Source organism: Ursus arctos, unplaced genomic scaffold (genome assembly GCF_023065955.2).
Source record: "Ursus arctos isolate Adak ecotype North America unplaced genomic scaffold, UrsArc2.0 scaffold_14, whole genome shotgun sequence".
Taxonomy (NCBI): Eukaryota; Metazoa; Chordata; class Mammalia; order Carnivora; family Ursidae; genus Ursus; species Ursus arctos.
Window position 1 is genome coordinate 45,860,814 of NW_026622808.1, and position 24,383 is coordinate 45,885,196.

At 42.1% G+C, this 24,383-nt stretch overlaps 2 long non-coding RNA genes across 2 annotated transcripts in view; one reads left to right on the forward strand and one right to left on the reverse strand.

The window, feature by feature from the left end:
* Positions 1 to 24,383, forward strand: part of LOC130543624 (uncharacterized) — a 140,460-nt gene that overhangs the window by 52,080 nt on the left and 63,997 nt on the right. The gene's annotated exons all lie outside the window — the stretch shown is intronic.
* Positions 6,064 to 24,383, reverse strand: part of LOC123001176 (uncharacterized) — a 391,628-nt gene continuing 373,308 nt past the window's right edge. The window contains exon 9 of the long non-coding RNA XR_006409805.3: positions 6,064 to 18,120. This is a non-coding gene — a long non-coding RNA (uncharacterized LOC123001176). The remainder of the gene's footprint in view (positions 18,121 to 24,383) is intronic.

The window sequence follows — 24,383 nt, forward strand, 5'->3', positions numbered from 1 at the left end:
TAGAGCATCCCTTAACAACAGCCTTCTTACAGGGGCAGAGAAGCAAAGAGAAAAGTTATTTTAAATGTATATAGTGATTCTAAGACCTAACTTAGCTTCAGAAACACGGTATGTCAAGAAAAATGCAAACCTTTAACAATTGAGGAAAATCGTCCTTGGGAGTAGTAAATTATTACTTTGGTATTGTTAGACGACACCCCAGTGGGTTGGTGAGCTAGCCACAGGCCTGTGCACTAGTCTCTAGAGGCAATTCCAGGTGGAAAAGTATTTTCCATCACCCAGGGAACCACTCGTTACCACGGTTCTGGGAGAGAGGGACGACTAGCATCACAGTTTGGAATGCACGTTTCTGTTTTGGGCTTCTGCACATGCAAGCTAAGTTGTCTCCTATTTTCCTCAACTGGCCGATGGGATCCTTATAACCACGGCAGGAGTCCTAGCACTCTGCTAAGACAACAGCATGCTGTGAAGTCTTCACACCTTTTCTAATAGGCTATAACTGAGAACGAGGCATTTGACTCTTTTCCCTGCAAAACGTGTCATGGTACCACAAGCACCCTTCCACTTCTAGCTTCCCAGTACTCCTCAGATAAAGACCACAACTTTTCACATGGCCTAAAAGACCTGGATCCTGTATCTGCCCCTCCTCTACCTCCCTTCAATCGGGAGAGCATTTCCATGATCATTTCAATGTCTACGAATCTGAATGTTTTATACCATGTTTCTTCTTCTTTTTTAAGATTTTATTTATTTATTTATTTATTTATTTGAGTATGTGCAGGGGGAGGGGCCGAGGGAAGAGGAGAGAGAGAGAATCTCAGGAAGATTCCCCACTGAGCACAGAACCCAAGGCGAGGCAGGGCTCCATCTTACAACCCCGAGACCATGCCCTGAGCCAAAATGAAGAGTGTGACATTCAACTGACTGAGCCATCCGGGCGGCCCCCATGTTTCTTCTTGATCTCTCTGTTTTGGTCACTCTGGCTTTTTCCTGCAGTCCTGAACACTCACCATGTTTCCACTTGAAATGGGATCTCTGCACATACCTAGACGGATCTTTCCTTCTGCTCTTTGTCTAGATCAGGCAGAACTCAACTCAAGAGCTTCACATCCTCCTGAAGCCTCACCTAGTCCTTCTCTTTTGGGGGAATGGAGGAACTTACTCTGCACTTAACATGTCAAGGTGTTTTATTTTTATGTTTTTCACTGCAAGGCCTATAGCTAGTCATTTCCTACCTATATTATTTTTCTTCTTGATTCTTTTCCTTGGAAATATTTGAGTACTTCTCTATCTTTGGTCTCTGCTGCATGTTATTTCTTCCTTCTAGGCCGCGCTGTTCAGAAGCCCTTATTCTCTTCCAGAATTGAGCAGGTGAGAACAGGAAGGATAATAGTGATGTCAATGACCACAGACATTCATGGACCCATGTGTCAGCCTTGTCTGCAGGTGGTTGTCCCGCATGGGGGCAAATGGCTCCCCACCCCAGACACTGTTAAGAAGGAGCTTCTGTATCCTAACAAAAATCCCCTTGCTTAGACTTCCCTGATCCTTGCAGCCAGAGATATGCCTGTTCTAACTGGCTAGGCTGGGATACTTAGTCAATCACTATGATAAGGGGAAGAGGATTACCCTGCATTTCATTCAAACGAGGACCTAACCCTGGAGCTAGGTGGAGTAAGTCTGACTCTATGGCTGCTACTCGATAGGAAATGTGGGATTGAGGTTAAGGACATAAAAGCCGTATCTGCTGCAGCCATGCTTCTTCTCAGGTATCCTGTCAATCAAATCTTGTGGGCAGCTTCCACAGGCTGCTTATCTCAGAGCTTGAGAGGAAGCAGATCCCCAGCTTTCACAGCGGGGTCTTGTATTCGTGGCTACAGTGTTTGCAGGGACTAAACACCTATCTGCTACTAATTCCTAGTGCTAACCTGTCATAGAATTGGGGTATCATCGGGTGAATAAACATACTATTAAGTTTGTTGACCTGCATTTAGCACCCAAATCTAGAAGGCCTTTCTCAATAAGATGACTGATTAGATTTGTTAGCTTTTTTTTAAGATCCAATCACTTCTAGGATGCAGACATTTAAAACCCTGCTTGCTTAGACCTATGCTCAAACTTCCGTCCAAGGATGGCTCAATCTCATCCCACCAACTACAGGATTACCAAAGTGAGGGGTTTCTTTGTGTGTGTTTGCTTTTGTTTTTAAAGTTGAGACTACTGGTGAAAAAGATCCACATATGGAGAGGAGAAGGGGAATGTTCTCAACAGACATCACAGCTACCTCCACTTGTTAAAACACAAATTCCCCCTAATTTCTGAGTTATTAGGCTAGGGACAAGGGCTAGGAATTTGCATTTCTGACACATTCCTAGGTGCTATGGCTGCAGGTACCAGGCTTTGAGAACCACCTAACTAGATGATCCTGATGATCCTATTTGACCATTTGGGGATGGAGAGTACGGTTTAGCCAAAGCTTGTCATGTTCCGTTTGGAAAGTCTGACCCTAAATTTGTAAACACCATTATCAGTTCAATCCAGGAGAGCAAGTCCATGATTATTTTTATGTCTACGCACTCAAGTGTTTTCTTAATCATGCCTGTATTAGAGACTAAAAATGCCCTCTCCTTCCTGGAACAGTTGGAAAGTCTTCTCTGCCTTCCTTCTCCTGTCCAGTCAACCATGGCTGGATTGAGGAGCTCACAGTGGGAACTGACCAAGTGCCCCGAGGATCCTAATAATCATCCTAGTAGCATTTGATGAGCAGAGTGATCTGCAAAAGGCTGGCACTTGGCTAATGGTTCTTCCAGCATTAAGGCTTTCAAACCTCACACCACCCCTGTGGATAGATATTCATATTACTCCTATCCTCTGGTGAGGGAACAGAGCCTGGGAAAAGGCTAAGTAGTATTCCTTCTTTGCCACGTGTGAATTGAGTCCAGTCCAGTCTGTCCCAAAGCCCAAGCTCTCGACAGCCCCCTTGTATTGTTAGGTGAACATGTAAGAAGAAAGTGAACTGGGGAGACTCTTTCCACCATAATCTGAAAAGCTCTCTTCCTCCCTCTCAGACTCAGGCCTATGGATCAAGTTTCCCCCCTAATCTAAAGAAAACAGTGAAAGGGCTGTGTGTCCAGAATAACTATTAATCAGAGAGAAGCCAAAAATCCCTACCATAGCACATTACTACTTCTGTCAGTGTCCCTAGAGAGAAGTTACACCATCCATTATTTTGATGGGTACTGTAGGGAGGCTGAGGGTGAGATCAGCCCCAAACAGATCCAGAAGTTATTGGCAAATACAGCTGTGAAGGACGTGCTTTGTACATTCTGCAACCTTTCACTGAGGATAGCTAGCATAGAACGGTAAGCAGTTATCTGAATATGCAACCCCAAAATAAAAAATCTTACAGAGGGAAAAATTAAGACAATCAGAAACAAAGAAAAGAAGGATGAGTGTATATTTCTCTCTCACTCAGAACCATACTGGGTCCAATTTCTAGTCCATTCAATGACTGCCACTCAAATTATTTCTAAGCTTCTGACCCCAGGTTATTCCTAGGCAGTGAAAAAATGACCCGAGGTTTGTCTGTGCACCGATGTCTACCCATGTCTATGCATCGATAGAAGGCACTTTTTTTTTTTTTGTTTTGCTTCCAGAAAACTGTAGACCTCAGCACGAGAGTGAGCTAAAACTGAACTTTGGAAGAGTGTTTATAAATAGTTGGGCTGGGATGGCAAGAGCTTGGTGGTTTTTCTCTACGTTTGCTATTATAGAAGGTTGTGTGTTTAGATTTGCGCTGTAACCTGTCAGGCAGTTTTGTGTGGGTTTGGACTTGACTCTCATGTCTTTTTTATTTATTATTCTGGAATCACCAGCCCCCATACATCTTCCCATTCAACATGAATTTCCAGTAAATGGCAAAGGCCCCTTAAATCTGTCTTCAGTTTTAGCAGAGACTGATCCAAAGCCTTCACAATAATCATGGGTGGGCATTCACTGAAGGGCTCATTGTCATGTTTATTCACTCAGTTCAAAGGTAGGAGGTGGCCCAGCAACTCCAGGAAGGAATGCAGATGCTAAGATGATCAGCGGTTAAAAGCTAGTTCAAGCTAAATGGTTGGTCTTGGAGGAAGCTGGCTGGAACCATGACACCACCTAAATCGGAGTGGAGTGCTAGCAAAATTATTGCATTAGCATTACTGTTACCATGATTATTTCCCAAATGATCCTCTAATGGGTCCAGTGTACCTTCAGATCTGTAACTGAGACACAGATCACTTATCTTCTGTTCAGCAGTCATCAGAAACGTCCAAGGCAGATTTCAGCCCTTCCAGCGCCAGATCTAATCTTTGGCTCCTCCAATGGTGGTTCTACTTGTACGTGTTTGCTTAGGATTTGCCTCTAAATTTTGACTCATAGAGTGTAAAGCCGCAGCTGGTATTCTTATGTATTCAGGGTATGCATCGCTTTCATGTTCATGGGTGGAGGTTTAAAGAAAAATATATTTCAGAGTTATTTTGACATAGGACGTTCCCTGTGCTGAGATGTAAGATACAAATACTAAACAAAATTCCTCATAATGCCACTCATGAGGAGTTGGATTTTGCTCTCTTGCTTTTTGCTCTTGGTTTTGGTTTTTCTCAAATTCTGCCTGGAATAATTTTGACTACAGAGAAGGATGGGAGTAAAGGACGTGATATATAACCTGTCATCAGTACATTTTAGCCCCCTGCCCACTTGTGCAGTTTAGTGACATTTTCATTCTTCTGATCTCAGAAGGCTTAGAATCCTTCCAAATTCATGCACTGAGTTTACAGTAAGAAGGAGAGCTAAAGTGAAATAAGTCAATCAGAGAAACACAATTATCATATGATCTCACTCATATGTGGAATTTAAGAAACAAAACAGAGGATCATAGGGGAAGGGAGGGGAAAACAAGATGAAATCAGAGAGGGAGACAAACCATAAAAAACTCTTGACTATAGGAAACAAACTGAGGGTTGCTGGGGGGGGGCGGTGTGGAGGGATAGGGTAACTGGGTGATGGGCATTAAGGAGGGCACGTGATGTAATGGGCACTGGGTGTTACATGCAACTGATGAATCACTGACCTCTACCTCTGAAACTAATAATACACTATATATTAATTAACTGAATCTAAATTTTTAAAATTAACCAACTAATTAAAAAAAGAAGGAAAGCTAATATACATCCAGTTCCTACAATTGATAGGTTAACTTTCTCTTATTTGCCAATTTGAAATCTGACACAATTATCACCTAGACACCTAGAGTCCATTAGACTGAGAACTTCTTGAAGTCAAGTGCTAGTCTAAACCCAGTTCTGTGTCCTCATCACCTAACAAAGTGCTTGGCTCCTAGGTGTGCGCTAAACAATTGTCAAATTAAGTTGTTTTATTTCTGCATAGCTCTAAGTAGCTTAGTAAAAGCAGGATGATAGAATAAGATAAAATGTAACTTAAAGAAAGAGTTTAAGAAGGGACATCATTTTAAAGATGAGGAAACAGGTATGGAGAGGTGATGTGACTTGTTCAAGGTCACAGAGTCAACTATGGGGACTGGCTTCAGGTCACACCATCTCAATATGAGGCTCTGCCCACAACAACCTTAATTTATAGCTACAAATATTGTTAAAGATAACAGATTACCCTTAAATTCATGTTACCCAAAATCCATATGCTGAAACTCTAACCCCAGTACCTTAGAATATGACCATATTTGGAGATGGGGTCTTTACAGAGATGCCCAAGTGAAAATAAGATCACTAGGGTGGGACCTACTCCCTATGACTTGAATCCTTAAATGTGGGGAAAATTTGGATACAGAGACATGCATAGAGGGAAAATGGTGTGAATGGATGTAGGAAGAAGATGGCCATCAATGAGCCAAGGAAAGAGACCTGGAACAAATCCTTCCCTCCCAGCCCTCAGTAGTAACCAACCCTGCCAACACCTTGATCTTGGACTTGGAGTCTTTACAACTGTGAGACAGTACATTTCTGTTGTTTAAGCCACCCAGTCTGTGGTACTTTGATAACGCAGCCCCAGCAAGCTAACACAGGTATTTGGTATTAGTTTCCTATGGCTGCCATTAAAAAATGCCACACACTGTGTTCATATCACTTCTGCTGTTCTGCTGTTCGTATTGTTTCACCAGGTGACACGCAAAGCAAGAAAATAAGGAGTTGACCAGTGGTGGCATTCAGAAATGAAATATGGGTGGAACCATGGAAATTGGACAGGCCAAAGCATGGTCTGAGAATGATTTCTAAGGTCTAACCCAGTGCTATCCAGCACAACTTTCTATGATGAAGGAAATATTCACATGTGGTGATGAGCACTGGGTGTTATAAGCAACTAATGAATCGTTGACCACTACATCAAAAACTAATGGTGTACTGTATGGTGGCTAACTGAACATAATAAAAATGTGATGACTTAAAAAAAAAAAAAGGAAGAAATATTCTGGATGTGTACTTCCCAGTATGGAATCTGATAGCCACATAGGAGTATCGAGCACTTGCCATGTGACTAATGTGATTGAAGAACTGAATTTTTAATTTTATTCAGTTTTAATCACTTTATAGTTACCCGTAGCCAGTGGCTCTTGTATTGGACAGAGCAGAAAACATACACTGAACCTGAAGCTCTTCATTCTATCAGTTGTTTTGAAACCTTTCCTGCTCTCCTACTCCATAGGTTCTAAATGTGTTTTATCCAATATCTGAGTTATTTCCATGTAAATTCATCCTCAGAGATTAGTTCTTGATGTCAATGTACACATACCGCCAGCCAAACAATTTTTAGAGGTGGGATCATGAAGCCAAACAATATGCTTTCAAACAAGCTAGAAAAGGTTATCAGCCTAAGAAGCGTACCAGGGAGTGAAAAACAATTAGCTGGGTCACGTTATTTTAATCCCGTGTCTGGGTGTTCTAAGCAAACTCATCTCCTGCTATTTAAAGAAACTTGCCAACATTTGCCCTCCTGTCCTTTGAGGAAATGTGCTGTATATGCTTTCCTTTCATCCTGTTTAGACAGTTGTTTTAATGCCCTTTTCTGATGTTATCCCCGAACACACAATTAACAGATTTCTGCTAAGATGCCGGCTGCAGAGAGAACTGTCTGTCTCTCACTTGACATTGGTTCAGCCCTGCTTCCCTTACACTGCTCAGCAATCAGAGTCCATAATCACTTTAAGCTGCTCCGTCCGAACAATAAACTTTATGGAATTTCAGTGCGACCATTATTTTCTTTGTAGGGCAAGTTTACCTCTTCTGTTCTTAGCCTCTGCCAAGCCTGCCGTGCCACTCTTAATAGGCTATGAAAGTTTTACGGGGTTTTGACCATTTTGCCTCTCTCAGGGTATTCTGATGCCAAAGATATCAGAGATATATTCCCATTTCCTTCAGCCAACGGCTTGTCTTTGCTGGCTGCTTTATTAAAAGGGTGTACAAGGCTGGGAAGGAGCCCTGAGATTTTTTGGCACGATAAAATGGACTATACATTGAGGCTGTTGTTTCAGATTCCAGCAATCAGCCTCTCAACTTTGGCAACCGAATCAGAACGTGTCCTTTGGGCATATAGCATCATAATAAGTCCAGCACGCGGCCCTTTCTTTCTCAGGGTCAAATGAACAATAGTGGAACTTAATGAAGATTTTTGAAAGAACTGTTGACTCCCCAATGCCATTTTAAAGTCACTTACTTTAAAAAAATGCTCATGCAACATGCAATTTTACAAAATATTAAATATAGGAATGTGCCAGGAAAATAATAAGGTATATATCCTTTGTCCTACCAATTCCATTTTCAGGTTATCAGAAAAATATTTACATACGTGCCCAAATGAAACGCATTAAAGAAAGACAAAGCCAGCCTTTGAGATTTGCAAGAGTTAAGAGCATCTAAATGTTCACTTTTAAGGGGACTGATAAAATTAACCCTGGGACATCTATATAATGGAATAACATTTGAAAAGATGCACAGATTTACTTCTAAGTGCTGATAGTGATGGATATTTAAGATAAATTAAGGGGGCGGGGAAAGTAAGGTGTAGAACAGTGGATTTAGTTTGCTTCTATTTGTGTTCTCAAAAGGCTTATTTATACTAAGAAAAACCCACATGCCCACACATGTGCTTGCATACGCAAAAAACATTTTTGGAAGAGGACCCAAGAGCCTGTAAAACAGTGGTTATTTGAAGGAGATAGACTTGTTTAATTTTGTATTCTATTTGTACTATGATTTTTTTGAAATCAGGAACATGTTTTAATTTTCCTAGTAAAAACTTACTTTAAAAAAAGACAGTAAGAATCATCTATAAGGCCACTACTCAGAAAATGCTTTACTATTTTGGTGTATATTCTGCTATTATTCTTTACTTTTGCTCATATATGGCATATGTTAGATAATGTTGTATACAGCCATTTGTAATTCATTTCTTTTCCCAAATAAAAATCTCTCATTTTTTGTTTGAATAAACTGTATTGACAAAATGCAAAGACAATAAAATGCACCCATTTCAAGTGCATACTGTTTCCACAAATATGGCTGGGTGCGTACAATGGCATTTTTAATGGCTGCGTAGAACTGCTTTCTTCCTAAACAGTGGTTTCTGTCTTCCTTGTCATAGCAACCGGTTCAGGGATAGGTCCATGAACCAAATCAGCCCAAATTGAGCCATTCCTGGAATTTCTGGTGGAAATACCATAATTAATTGCCAATTCCACACAGATGGATGTTTAGGATGTTTTAAATGTTGAACTATTATAAATAATGCTGAGATAAATGAACATTTTTGTAGCCAAGTCACTGCACGGATCCTTAATTGTAGGATTTTCTTAGTATAAGTACCTAGATGTAGAACTCCTGGGTGGAAGGATATAGATGGAGTATTGCTACAATTCTCTCTGTGGAGAGGAGGACAGTTTATATCCCCTCGCTCTTCACCTTTCTCTTTTTGTTCACCTCTACCTATTATTCTTTGCAACCTGGCCAAGTGCAGCCAGATACGCACCTGAGCACAGCTTACTAGCTGACCACGTAGTCGTAGGAGGTTGGAACGCATGTGAAGAAACCATGACTTCACAGAAGGAAGATTTGTTCTACAACTCCCACCTCCCGGGCTCAAGCAGCTATTTCCCCTGCTTGGAGGTCGCTTCCCCCATTTGCAGGATTGGGCCTTTCTTCTCCCTTAGGTGGCTGTTGCTCCTCTGTCACCTCCTCAGTCAGGTGTCCCTGTCTGGTCAGGTTACATTGATATCGCTTGCACTTCTTTCTGGCTTTATTTTCTCCCTAACATTTACTCCCTCTGACTTCCCAAATGGTTTTCTGTGTTGTTTATTGTCTCCTCGTGCTAACATAGAAGCTTCCTAGGAGTGTGCGTTCATGTTTTGTTCACTGTTACATGTGTACTGAGTGCAGGGTAGGCCTCCAGTAATTTGTGGAATGAACGAACCATAAGCACAGCCTTACAGGCTCACTCTTTAAGGAAATCATCCTATTCCTTCATTGGTGGAGAAACAGGTTATGGCAGTTGGGCCAGGGAGCCCATGAAGCGAAGGGGTGAGAGTCGGAAGACCTGAATTCTAATGTGGGGTCAGCTTCAGTAAGCATTCTCGGGGTCCTCCTTTATCACGTGAGGGAGCCAGTCCAGATGGGCCGAGGTCTTTCCCAGCTCCACTATTCACTCACCCTAAAGGGAAATGGCCACCACTGACCCACAGATGCTGTCCGTCAGCGGAGGCCAACCCTACTGCATTGACATACACAGACTCTGAAACTGGCCCTAAAAATGCCCCCCCCCATACAAGAAAGTGGGTCATCACCCACATGTTTGCTTATCATAACAGAAGGCGTACCAGCCAAACTGATGGCAGAAAATCCCTTTCCTGGAATGGGGAATCCCAGCCCTCTATAAATTGTAACATTCTGTCCGAGGTGCTTGGTCTGAGTGTGTAAACACTCCTTCCATTAGTCAGGATTCTTTAGTCACAAGAGCTGGAAACCTGACTTTGATTTACATAAAAATGGGAGTTTATTGGCTCAGTATCCTAAAAATTTCAGGCAGATGTTAAGCTCAAGCAAAGTCATTAAAGCTCTGTCTCTCAGCTCTGTATTCCTCTCTGTTGACAAAGAGGATGTCCGTGGCTCCTGACTTACGTATTAGCCTCTCAGGTCACCTAAAGTCTTCCCAGGATTCCCATCAGAAGTACCAGAGGTGGTTCTAATTGGCCTCACCGGAGTCAGAGGCCCATCCCTCAGAAATCATCTCTTCTCAGGAAGAAGGAACGCATAGCCTGGCAAAGCCCGAGTCATCCCTCCACCCAAGTCATAGTGCTTGGGCTCATCTCATCCAGACCATATGGACTGAGAGAGAAAGGGGAGATTCTCTACGTGAAAACAAAGGTACTTACACTAGAAGAAAGGGGTGTGGACTGGGCAGGAAGAAAGAACAAAAGTTTACTGTCTTTTTGCCAACGCCTCCTTTCTGTCCCTCTACCTCTCCAAACAGCTGCAGGACATGGATTTTGTTCTTGTGGTGATTGTTGTGGTTGTTGAAGAACTAGAACATTTAAAACTCCATTTGGTTGTGAACTACTGGGGGAGGGAAGGGAATTCCCTCACTCCCCATATGGTCCCTGGAGATACCCGGGGCTGTCCAAACACCGCAGCTAGTTGTCATAGCTTTAGAGAAAAAGCCAGAGATTCTTGCCTCCGAGTTGCCCCAGCTTGCTGGACATGTAGCAGGATGTGATGGACAGAAATGTGTCTCAGCAAGAGGTTCGAGGGGTCACAGTGCTGATGGCTCCAGTGTGCAGGCCCAGGGCACGGAGCTCAGCAGAGCCAGCCAGCATTCTGGGAGCTGGAAGCCCTACCAATTATAATCTGGAATCTTCAGAAGAGCCAGTTACTCAGGGCCTACAGATTTGAAAGGAAGACATTTCCTGTGTCCTCGTTTCCCCTTCAGAGGACACAAAAAGACAAGCTTCATACTAACTCATCTCTTCTCTCTGTGCCCCACCCCCAGCATAATTCAAAGACAACTTCAGTGTTTTAGAAAACACTGTAGGGAAAGGACTGATGGTAGAAGAGTGAAGTAGTCATAGAAGGTTGGCTGACTGAACTTCTCTGCCCCTTTATCCACAGACGCCCCCACACAGCATGCATGCCTCAGGCCCTGCATCAGGCACTGGACATGCAGAGATGAAAGACTTCATCCTTGTTCCCAAGGTGCTCCTAGTCTCTGAACAGGGTCTTGATTGACTGAAGCTTAAGAAACTATGGGAATATGGATTAGGGGTGGCAAACGACTCTAACCGATGGGCCAAACCTAGCTCACCATCTGTTTTGGCCAATCAAGTTTTACTGGAACGTAGATTGCCCATTTGTGTAGACTCTCATGCTCCTATGGTAGAAACGAGTAGCCTCAAATACTATCGGGATATTTAGAGGAAGTTTTCCAGTCCTCGATACAGACCCTAGATATAAGGGGGCTGGTGGGATCTGGGGAGGCAGCCCAGGGGAGGCCATACCAGAGCTCAGACACAAGGGATAAATAGGAATTAACCAAAAGAGGCAGAGAAGTCAGGGGAGTTCAAGGTGAAGGGACTCTTTTTGCCAAGAGAAAGAGATAAGAAGGAGCACAGTTAGTCCTGGCACCACTAGGGTATGCAGACCTAACTGCAAGAATGCCAGACCAGAAATGTCTGGCTGTGGCCACGTTCCCAATATTCAGAAGTCAAGGGGAGCCTTGAATGTTTTCAGCAGGGGAGGGGCTGATCAGGTATGCTTTTTGGGAAGTTCACTCTGCAGTAGTGTCGTGAATGGGGTTGAAATGGGACTGCTTCCTTTCCCTTCCATTCTCTCCCCTTCTACCTCTTAAGATATTTAGCTTTCTGGAAGCAAGCCAATATAAATGTCCGAAACCATCTATCTCTGCCCTGTGGCCTGGGGATACCCATGGGACCTCAGGGCCCCCTGCTGATGACCCGGTCCTTTTCCACTGAGGACTACCTTTTCCTGCACTAGACTGGGGGAAGGAGCAGGGGAAGTGGGAGGCTTAAGGGGCCATTTCTCCCCTTGGGAGTTGCAGCCCCCTCAGCCTCCAGACAGAAATTTGAGTGGCAGTAATTGGATCAACGATTTAATTTAATTATAACAGAAGAACCAGGCCCAGCTCAAGGAGTCTCATTGCCCTTTTCTCAAAGTGACTTTCCTGCCTATGCATTGTGATGTAGCAAGGCCATCAGGGATGCAGAGAAATACAAAGGATTGATTTTTACCTGGCAAGAAGGTCAGACTGTAAGAGGCAATTCTAATAGTCACGCTCTGAAGGGAACATGGAAAAGGATACAGATCCGAGGTGGGGTGGGAACAAGCAGAGGGAGGCATAAGGCGAAAAGGTTGTGTTTCCTATTTATTTCTGGAAGTAAGGCATACCTTTACAAAATAATTAATAGCTATCTCCTATTTTCAAGTTGGAATCGAATAATTCTTTAATGTATTTTGGGCTTTATTGCTTCTTTATTAAAAAGAAGAGCAAAGCATTCTTGCTAGAGGCCTGGTTTCGGTCCCTTCGCTTATAAAGTTACAAAATTTCAATGTGGCTAGAAGATTTCCACACTTAAATTCATAAAAATGTACTATCTGAGACTTTTAAAATCCTCCCCTCCCAGACAGAGGCCTCAGAAACCTGAACTTCGAATTCTGGGCAGGCCTTCGCGGCCAAGCCCAGTGTGGACAGGTATGTGGCACCTTCCCACCTTCCCGTCTCTCCTTTTTTCCCTCTTAGTTCCAAGCCAGTCCTTCCATTCCCCTATCTGTTCTGATATAATCCCTGTCAAGCAGTTGGTGATAAGTGAGCTATTAGCCAGTACGAACTGGAACCTTTTCCTGAAGACAGAAAATGGTCCAGGTTCCAAGAAATGGGCGCTCAGAGGAGATGGCATCCTAGGCGGCTGCATACCTGGCTGACCCCTGGGGCCAACCCTTCTTATTTGCTCAACCTGTTTCCACAACACCCAGGAGAGTCCGGTGCCTTCTCAGAAGCTGAGGCAGGGGAGGCAGTTCACGATTATCTGCGCACCAGCTGGCAAGCAGGGGCGGAAATAAGCACCCACAGCAGATCAGCAAAAGTCCTTCAGAGATGACTCTCTCCTACGTCCCCTAGCAGCTTTGGCCTCCCCATTTAGGCTTCACTTCATAAACTTGCATTTCCTGTGATGTTTTCTTTGCAAAGCAGCTGGAAGTGTGGGGAAGTGATTCAAGTGGAAATGAAATGGTCCGGAGAAAATGTATGCCCCAGTGAGCCGATGTCAGCTCTTCACTGAGACTTGCTATCTGTTCCCCTTTCCCTCTACCTTCTTTCTTCTGCTCCTCTGCCCTCTGTGCCACATGAGATTTGGGGGGTTGTCTAAGAAGAGGTCCAACCAGTACTCTGTTGTTTGCTATGGAATGAAATAACGGCTTCCTCGTTGAACAGAGTTAAGAATCTAGTATCTGAAGTGGGATGTGCAGAAGTGCAACTCCCGATCCCCTTGTGCAAGATCTCCGTGAATGTCGGGCGAGTGACTTCCCCTCTCCGAGCTTTGTTTTCATCACCTATGGCATGGTGAGGGCGGTGGTCTTGACTTCATCATATTGTTGAGAGGATTCAATCAGATAACGTAGAAGTGGGGTTCAGCCCTGTGCCTGTGTGTTATAATCCTTTCCCAAAAGTCAAATACCCGCACACATCAATACGTGCTATACCAAGATGGACATGTCTACAGAGTGGTGGGTACCGTTCCTGCTACCAGTGTCACCAAGTTGCTCCATCCATCCCTCCATTGAATGTGTGTGGACCACTTCTCATGTGTAAGCAGTGGTGGATGACAGCAGGTCAGGAGGCAAACATGGGTACATCATAGGGTGAGAATGGAATAGAATGGAAGGGAAGGGAAGGGAAGGGAAAAGAAGTAGACTATGAACCAAATGTCAATTCAGTAAGCATTTTTTAAACTCATATCCTACTTGAGGCACAAGGGCAGTGTGTAAAAAGTCATGGCGCATACAACCACAAGAACAAAACCCTTATAATCAGGAAGGATATGAGCGTGCAGGAGGGATATTCAGGTATAGAAAGAGAAGGCAGAAAAGATGAAGAAAGAGCAGATGGAAATGCAGGCATATCAATTACATACAGTTAGACATCGGGCCTTGCTTTTGAAATGCCCTGCCTGGTATGTTCTGTCATCCGTGCCTGGTAAAATGCCACCCGATATCCACCTGCAATGCCACATCCTCTGAGAAGCCTTGCGGCATCCCGGAAGGGGGCGGACGGGATCTCTCTTTCCCTCCTAAGTGTTCACACCATGTCTGTCGAGGAGTCCCATGGCAAGTTCTGTAAACCGCTCTGATTATTTGGATCAGCTGTCTCTGCTGATCGGGTGTCCCTCGCAGCTCATCTGCATGGACTCAATGCTGCTGCAGCCACACAGTTGAACCCAAGAATCTCAAATGGTACTCGCCTACCCAGACAACCCCGTGCTTTCAAACACAGCTGTATATAAATGATGAAATTGAGAAATATTTCCCTTCTCTTCCTAACACACTGCTGCTACATGATTTTGACGGAGACCAAACAAGGGAACTTCGGCGTGACACCAGGAGGTGCAGCTGTGTTTCTCAGCGCCGCAGAGGGTTTGACTAATTCAGTTTACATTAAATACCTCTCAGTATTAACAAGGCACAGAAGAAGGGGTTTGCTGATGAAGTGGACGCCTTCAGGTAGGATGGACTCTTAGTAGCTTACATGTTACATTGGCAAAGCAAGCGGTCATGGCCAACACCCTTGGGGGCCTGGAATCCATTTATCTTTCTAAGAAACCAGGTACAACCAGGCATCTGAAACTGGTCAAACACAGTCCAGAAACAGGCCAAGTGTTTGGCTGCTGCCAGAGGGACTAGAATCCCAGCTCTCCATATGCAAACACTAAGGATGTTTGTTTTCATCTTCTTTACCAGGAAGATAAATGTAGTTTACTTTTTCAAGAGGATCATTTGAGGCCATTTATCTCCTTTGACTTCAAATAGAAGCTACAGAGAGGGTCCAAGGGTGTTTAAAAACTGGATCCATTTTGTGAGTTAGCCGGCTTAAGGCCATGTGCCGATGTTGTGAGGCATTAATGGGAATCCCCTGGTTCTAATCTAGGAGCCAGGCTGGGTCACCGGAGGCTAGCCACATGGTGTGTGATGAGGAAAGATCACCTCAGCAGATTTACTTCTGTGTCCAGAAAAGGGCATTTTGTTGTGATCTTCTTTGAACTTGACCCTTATGGACTTGGGTGGACTATTAACTAATTTAGAGACAGCTAAAAAAAAAACCCATAGGCAGTGTAACTTTCACTTCTCCTAGACCTTTATTTTGCTTTTGTTTTTGCTTTTCCTTTTGATTTAGCAAGATAAAGGCAAAGGTTCTAGAATTTATGCCTGGACTCCTAAGCTACCCTGGTGGCATTTAGATATAACCGAAAATTGCTATAAATCCTTCTTAATCTTCTTGCTGGCGAATTGCTAGAAAATGCTGGAATACTTTATTTTGGCCCAGCCCCAGCTCCATTTAAAATGCCAGACACAGCAGGGCCTGAATTTGTTCATGTTCATTTGAGGACAGGGAAGCAGAGGAAGTTGTGTACGGGGTTTGGAAATGGAATCGGTGAGAGTGTGGAACATGAGAGAGGAACACAACAAACCTCTAAAAAAAGGAGTTGATTTGTTCTACCAAACATGCCTTTCAGGAAAAGGCATTTCTAACCTGCAGCAAGTTAATAACTGAGAGGCAACTGTAGATAGGGAATTTCTTTGCATTTCTAATCCACTGAATTTGGAGCATCTGATCTTCCTGTTCAGTTCAGCAAGGGTAAAGAAACCCACCTATCCAAAGTAAAGATAATTGAAGGGGAAAAATAGGACGATGGACCATTATCTCTGTCCATATACAAGAATCAACTCAAAATGGATTAGAAACTTAAATGTAAGACTTGACACCATAAAACTACTAGAAGGAAACATAAGCAGTAAGCTCCTTGACAATGCTCTGGGCAATGACTTTTTGGACATGACTCCAAAAGCACAGACAACCAAAGAAATAACAAAGGGACTGCATCAAACTGAAAAGCTTCTGCACAGCAAGGATCCAATTAACAGAGTGGGGAGGCAGCCTATGGAACAGAGAACATAGCTGCAAAACATACACGGGATAAGGAGTCAATATCCAAAATATATAACTCAACGAGAAAACAAACCACTCAATTAAAAAAAAAAAATGGGTCAGGACCTAAATAGACATCTCCCAAAAGAAGGCATACAATGGTCAACAGATATATGAGAAGGTGCTCAACATCACTAACCACTGGGGAAATGCAAATCAAAACCACAATGAGATATCACCTCACATCTGCTAAAATGGCTGTCACCAAAAAGACAAAAATAACAAGTGTCAGCAGGGATGTGGGGAAAAGGAAACCCTTGTGCACCGTTCGTGGGAATGTAAATTGGTGTGGCTGCTATAGAAAACTATGGAAATATCTCAAAAAATTCAAGATAAGGCTACCACATTATCCAGAAATCTCACTTCTGGGTATATATACATATATAAAGAAAATGAAATCAGGATCTCAAAGAGATATCTAGACTTTAATGTGCATTGTAGCATTATTCATGATAGGCAGGGTCTGGAAGGAACCCAGGTGTCTATTGATGAATGAGTGGATGAAGAAGATATGGTATATATATGTACAATGGAATATTATTCTAGCCATGAGAAAGAAGAAAATGCTGCCATTTCTAGCAATATGGGAGGATGGTGAAGGCTTTATGCTAAGAGAAATAAGCAAGATAAGAGAAAGACAAATATTACATGTTCTCTCTTGTATGTGGAATCTTAAACAAAAAGGTCAAAAACAGAAGCAGAGAGTAGGAGAGTGGTTATTAGGGGCTGGAAGGTGCCGAGGAAATGGGGGGATGTTGGCCGAAGGGTATAAATTTGTAGTTATGCAGGATGAGTAAGTCTAGAAATCTGATGTACAGGCATGATGACTATACTTAATACTGTATTGAATGGAGATCTGCTAAAAAGTAGATTCAGGTGCTTTCATAACATAAAAAACTGTACATGTTAGTTTGATGTAGTAATAATTTCACTATGTATATCAACTCATCATGCTGAATACCTTAAATATATACATTATTATTTAAAAATCTAAAAGGGAGTGATTGGGGATATAAAGTGAAATTCATGTGTATATGTGTATCTATCTACATACATACAGGAATTTTATTAAGGTCTAGCTGTCAATCTTCCATCTGCTCGCTGTGGGATTCTGAGTAGGTTATTAGCCTCTCTGTACTAAAGTTTCTGGATTTTAGTAGTGCCAGCCCCAGAGGGTTGTGAGATTGTAATTATATACTACATGTGCTCCGCCTGGAATATACCATATGCCTATCAATATGTAGCTTAAAAATAATATTTGGTATTTTAATATCATGGATGGCAAATAGGTTTAATTTCTGGTGTCAAGTCTGAGTAGTGAGTGATGTCTGCCTGGAGCAGTATGTTTAGAATGACGTACTGTGAGTAAACACGGCACACAAGGGCAGCATGATCAAGCATTCATCTCGCTACGGGCACCGAAGGCCGGAGTATACGCGCTATTCCAAGTCCAGGGAAAAGGTCACAAAATGTCAGGAGACCTGGTCTTTCTGTCTCCAATTAGCTGGATAACTGGGATTATCTTTTATTCCCTCTGGGCCTCATTTTCCCCAATGTAAAATGAATGCATTTTATGATCTCTAAGGTTTGACTGTGAAAATTCTGCTTCTAATCTGGAAAATGTCGTCATTGATTCACAGGTTTGAAATGTATACCATTAAAAAAAAAATGTGTACTCCGTGCATTTACATACGAGACATTGTTCTATTGTCTTGTTTTGAGGAATATCTACCATCACCTAAGTGAACGGGTGAGTCGGTCAGTAAAAGAAGCAACATCTGAAGTTTCCTCTTACCAGCACTGTGCTCCTGTTCCCATCAAAACCTCTCTGGGCCTCGGGTTCGTTACCTGCAGAATGGGAGAAAAATTATTTTGGTCCCTCCTGACTCTGAGATGTGAAGCAAATTAATGAGGTCACATTTTCTCAGTGCTTGAAACTTGTCAGAAGGCAGATCTTAAGTGACTCTAACGTAAGAGTACATATAAAAAGGTAGCCCAGGAATTGCCCCCCTTGATATCATGCACATTAATATCCATTTAGTGTACTACAGGTTTATTACAGCAGAGTAACGCTTCCAGAAGGAAAAAGAGATTGGTTAAAAAAACCCAGAAGTTAGCATTTTCCTTCTAAGTGGAGGCTTCCTTTTCCTTAGTGGAAATCCTACAGTCTCCAAGGTTAAAAACATGATCGAAGCCGAAAGAAGCTTGGGGCTGAGGTAGTTCAGTTGGCAAAAATGGCCTTCCTGGGGGTATATGTACATTCCCCACTCAAAACATCCTTAGAACAAGCTTGCTGTTGGACATATGCAAAAGTGAGTTCACAAGAAGTTGAAATACCTTGGCCCCATAAATAGTTACGACAATGGATCCTAGAGCCAAATTCTGTTCCTGTGGACAAAGTTAGAACTTGAAAGATATCACACACCCCCAAAGCCAACATTCCAAAAAAATGGCTGAATCAATAATGGGGAAAAGAAGTGCTCCAGCTCTCACCTTGGACATACTTATAGGACAGAGAAGATAAGCTAAGATAGGCACGTAGAATAAATTTGCTTCTTCCTGATCACTTGAATCAGAGACTTTAGCATGGAAATAGAAGCAAACAGAATTTGCCACCAGTAGCTCCATTTGACTATATATCTAGGCATGATGATGAGAATAAGCTGTGGTAACTACTACAAGAAGATTTTAGAACAGAACTCTTTTTGTCTCAATTTCAGTTGAGGTATCAATATGACAGATTCAAAATAACAAAGTGAGTAAGACAAATTTGCATATACAGATTTTTAAAGAAAATGTCCTATCAACTCATCCAGCACTCTTGTGCCTTTTAAAAAATACTAGTTTTAAAAATATATTAGTTTCAAGTGTACAACATAATAATTTCTTATTTGTGTACACTACAAATTGAGCACCACAGTAAATGCAGTTACCATACGTTATCACACACTGACTCCTTTCACCCTATTTGCCAACCCCCCAATTCCCTTCCCCTCGGATAATGACCAATCTATTAGCTCTATATGTACGAATTTTGTTTTTTTAAGATTACATAAGTGACATCATATGGTATTTTTCTTTCTTTTTCTGACTCATTTCACTTAGTTCACTTAGTTACCCTCAAGTTCCACCCATGTTGTCACAAAAGGCAAGATTTCCTTTTTATGGCTGAGTAGTATTCTGCTCATCCCTTGGTATATCCATTCATCCCTTAGACACTTAGTTTCTTTCCATATCTTGGCTATTGTAAATAATGCTGCAGTGAACATAGGGGTACATATCACTTTTCAGATTAGTGTTTTCGTTTCTTCAGCTAAATACCCAGAAGTGGAGTAATGGGATCATATGGCAGATCTATTTTTAATTTTTTGAGGAACCTGCATATTATTTTCTCTAGTGGCTGCACTAATTTATATTCCCACCAGCAGTGCCTGAGGGTCCTCTCTTCTCCACATCCTCACCAACAGTTCTTTTCTTATTGATACTAGCCATTCTGAGTGGTGTGAGTTGATATGTCATTGTGAGTGGCAGAGCCACGATTTAGTGTATCGTGTGCCCAAATACATGCTGTTTTCATTGTATCCTGGGGGAGCTTTTATCTCAGGAATGAACTTGTTGGTACTGGATTTGTGTCCAGAGCCCATGCACCCCATGACACCAGTGTTCGGAAAGCTGTGTTGTGGTTAAGGAGCAAGAATTCAGTCAGGTTCATTTAAGAGATGGGGGTTTACAGCAAGGGCACACTTTGGCCTAGGTCACCAGCAATGGGATTCAAACTTCGGAAGTACTCAACCACTATGCGGAATTGCTTCCGGGTAATAAACGTATGGTGGTGGGGCAGGTTACAGTCATTCAAATGACTTCACACATTCCTCAAGTGAGTCTTTGCAACAGTATGGAGAAATAGGCAAGGAAATTATTGTCCTTATTTTTCAGATGAGTAAACACAGCCTCAGACACTCAAACTGTAACACTCAATGAATATTTGTTAAATGAAGAAATGAATAAATATAACCCATCCATCCCTGATGTATGTGTCTGTGCATAGCCAGGCATTGGTCTATGATTATTTCTCTTTTTGACTAGATTACAAGCCACAGAGCTGCCACGTCTGTATCCAATATTAGAAGGATAGGTCTTGTACATAATGGATGACCTATTGGTGTTAGTGGAGAGTCTTCAATATCTTACAACAGAAGAGTGTGATTCTAAGCAAATATTTTATAGTAAGTGGCACCCTGACGGGACTCACTGCAGTTGAGGTGTTCATTTTCTTCAGGGGACAGGCTTTGGGATGAAAAAGACCTGGATCTAAAATCTATTCCTTTTACCTACTCACTTGTTTTCCCATGAAGCTAGCAAACGAGGTTTTCCAACCTTCTCTGCCATTTATTGGCCATCTGCCTTTTTGCAAGTTTGACGTTTTTGTTTTTGTTTTTTTTTTAATCTGTAAAATGGGCATAAGGTTACTCTCACACAGCTTTACTTTGAGGACTAAATGAGTAAAACTACCTGGTGTATAGTAGGTACTTGATAAATGGTCTTTTTTATTTAAAGTGGCCAGCTGATGATTTGATTTCTCGATGTTCATTCTGATCCCCAGATCATAAAGTACAATGTTTAGTTCACAGGGAAGGAATTAGGTTCTCCTCTTCAATTCAGGCAAAAGGAGGCAAGCTCTGAGAACATGTAAATAAACTGTTTAGAAACTTCTTAGAACCATTTGGGGGCAAGAGTTGAGAACAACAGACCAAATCAACGAATGTCCTGGGGGCACAAAATAACTATGTTTTTCAGTTCCTTTTCCAAACCTGGAATTGGTATCTTTATTTTTAAATTTCCAATCTTGCCTTTTCAACTGGGTCATTATTTAAAATGTAGCAGGCATAGTAAACTAAGAGGATGACATTTCATTTACTCAGGTCCAAATTCAACCATTTTTGCTATTCTCATTTGAAAATGGTGAGTGCCTTTGAAGGATGAAAGGATTGGGTGGTCAGAGAATAAGACTGAGGGAAAGATTTTGAAAAAAGTTTTGCCTGGACAGATTTCATCCCAAATAAACTGAGCTCACCAAATAAATTAAATCCGACTGAAGCACAATTTTTCAATTCATCAACTAATTAATCATGGATACAATGAGGCAAAACGATTTTGCTCAGAGATGTAAACTGCTACTTTACAAGCGAAAAACACAATTTCTTTTAAAACAACCAATTAACACTTCCCTTGGAAATGTCTCAGATATCTTTCTTCTGAACAAAAGATTCTCCTTTAACCCAAAATTTCTTGGTGTCATCAGGTTCTTTGGTCTAAATTTGATAGACGTAAAATCGGTCATTTGTAATTTATTTTCTCTTTCTTATGGCCCATTGCACTGGCAGGACTGTTAACAGCATCATCATTAGAGTATATAGGTCTCATTTTGCAGTCTGTTCCTTTTCTGCTCATTTTCTGTTGAGACAGTGTGCTCCTTGAGAAGGGATCTACTTCTCTTTATTTTTGTCCTATCCCCACCCCTTTACCTAGCATCCAGTAGGCAAGCCATAAATGCCCTTTGAAATGGAACTGAATGGCTTAGGTATTTCCTGCTGAGAAAGGCCAATCTTGTCAATTATTGGGTAGCAATAAATTAGAAGAGTGGGAAACAGAAGTGAGTGGTGTCATTTCACATGGGGTTAATTTGGACATAGAATAATGCATCTGGGAAATACACTTCCCACTAGTTGGAGGTCCTTGATTTTCTCTAGCTAGGTAGCCCAATTAGAATCCTCCATGCTAATATTATTTGGTCACAGACCCCCCTTTATTTTCTTTAATGTCACATTCTGCTTTGAGTGTTTCATGCCACAAAACACATGGTTAGGGAGCCTGTGACGAATTGAAAGTTCTCCAGACTCTGCCTCTTCAATTTGTTCCATCTTTTCATATTGTTTTCGTGGTCACACATCTCTGGCATGAACTGAAGCATCCCCCCGGTTACGAAACACAGCCCACAGGCTGCAGGGCAGGCATTTGCTCCAAGTCCAAACAAACAGAGCTAGAACTTCTCTCTGGGCATTAGTCTTTACAATAATAGCAGCATGTTGCTCTCAGGGTAATCTTAATCTAAACAACCGATATTTAAAAAGACATAAACCTTTTCCATGGGAGCCTGGAAAGTCTGCAGGAGACCTCACATGGCCCTTCGTGAATGCTTCAGTTCTATCCTCCCCTCCGTTTTGGGTCACAAATGCTGTTCCTTTTCGAGAGCTGGCTTGGAAGATCACTTGGATTTGGTCCTGCTGGCCTGATACTACATACTTGGCTGGCCGGGACTTCCTGGCTCTGCTGCTGATGCTACACAGCAGGGGCAGGAGAGTCTTGGCAAATCGGATACCCTATGCTTGGGTAACGTACGGGGTTCACTGGCAAAAGCCATAGATCGATAACATATTATGTATTATATAATCTAGGTACATGTGTATTTCTATCTATTATCCATCGACTATCTCCTACATATCACAAGTCCAGGCGCCACCTTTCAGATTTTAGTTTGATTGGCAACCTAGGGAACGGAGTAGCACATGTGCCATATGATTATAACCAGCAGTCTGGTTGATATCATCCAACATTAACTGAGCACCTACTATATTCTGGGCACTGTGCCAAGCACGTTCCATAAATGATCTCAGGCATTTTCATAACAACCTTATCCAGTTTCACTGTGTGTCTTTTACACATAGGAGAATAGAGGTTCAGAGATGACCTTGAGGAAGTTAGACTAAGATAACGTATCAAGGAAAAAGTAGAGTCTGCCATAGGTGAGAATTATTAGTAAGTGTATACTAGCTGTGGTCCTCCACAACAGGACATTTCCTCCTAGGGGGGCATATCAGAACCTCCTCTTTGTCAGTAGAATGATGAAGAGGAAGGGGAAGTTTTAAAAGCATAGTTCATATTGTAGTTAATAGTTGGAAATTAAGAAAATAACAATTTTTACAATACAACCATGGGAAAGTCAACCTTGGTCAATGTTGCCATGTGGTCTAGCATAGAAGATGGGGCCTGTGTTCTGGATTTCAGTGACTCTTCATGGGGAGAGGAAGGAAGAGGTAAGCCCCATCCCCCAGCCAAGGGGGTATTTCAGAAATTCTGGGGTTTGCTGTGGGATATTTAGAATTATCAAAAGGGGATATGGATTGTAAAAGGTTAAGAAACTCCCATCTACACGAATCAAATGAAACGGATGTTCACCAAATTTCTATTTTAAAGTTATGTTGACCCAGGAAAAGCCAGAAGTTGTATTTTTATTCTGGTTTCCATTTTATAGGTTCAATTCTCTGAGTAATAGCTCATTCTTTCATTTTCTCCTCTGTAAAGTTCTGGCTGGGTTAAGCTGGGCATTGCACACAATGTACACATTCTTCTGATCACTGTGAAAATCAGACCTTAAAACTAGAGGATTTATAGTCCTAGAGGCAAAACCAGTACTGCAAGGCCAAACAAAGATTAGAAAAGAGGTATTTGGATGGCAAACAGCAATAAAATGCTTCTCTTGTCCTGTACAAGTCTACCTAGGAATGTTTTTCCAAAATTCGAGATTCAAACAAGAAAATCACAGCTACCTAGAGCTGGGCCTTTGAGAACTATTTGTGACAAGTGCTGCTTTTATAGGTAGAAAATCAAGGCTCAGATGGGGCTTACCTGAGGATGGAGAGAGAGAGAGAGGGAGAGAGAGGCTAAGCGGGACTTAGAACAAATGCATCCTGACTTTCAGCCCATCACACCACCTGCCTGCTAACAGATCCAAGCCCCTTCCTTACACTAGTACTGACCAAGAGTTTGAGTGTCTCTCTTTTATGCCTGTTGTACTGTGTTTTTTTAATGGATGATGTTACTTGGCAGATGTCTTTTAAACCATGATCTGAAGTTTATATGAGATACTGGAATGTTTTGCCTGTTTTAGATGCCCCAGATAGTTCATCCTTTCTTTTGGGAAATGACAGTATCCAATCATAGTATCTGACCCCTGGCCTGGAGCATGTCCTGTGACCCATGCTAATGCAATCAGAGACCTTCCCTGAGACTTGTTTAAACTTGAAGTCTTTTCCTGCTCTGATCAAAGAACC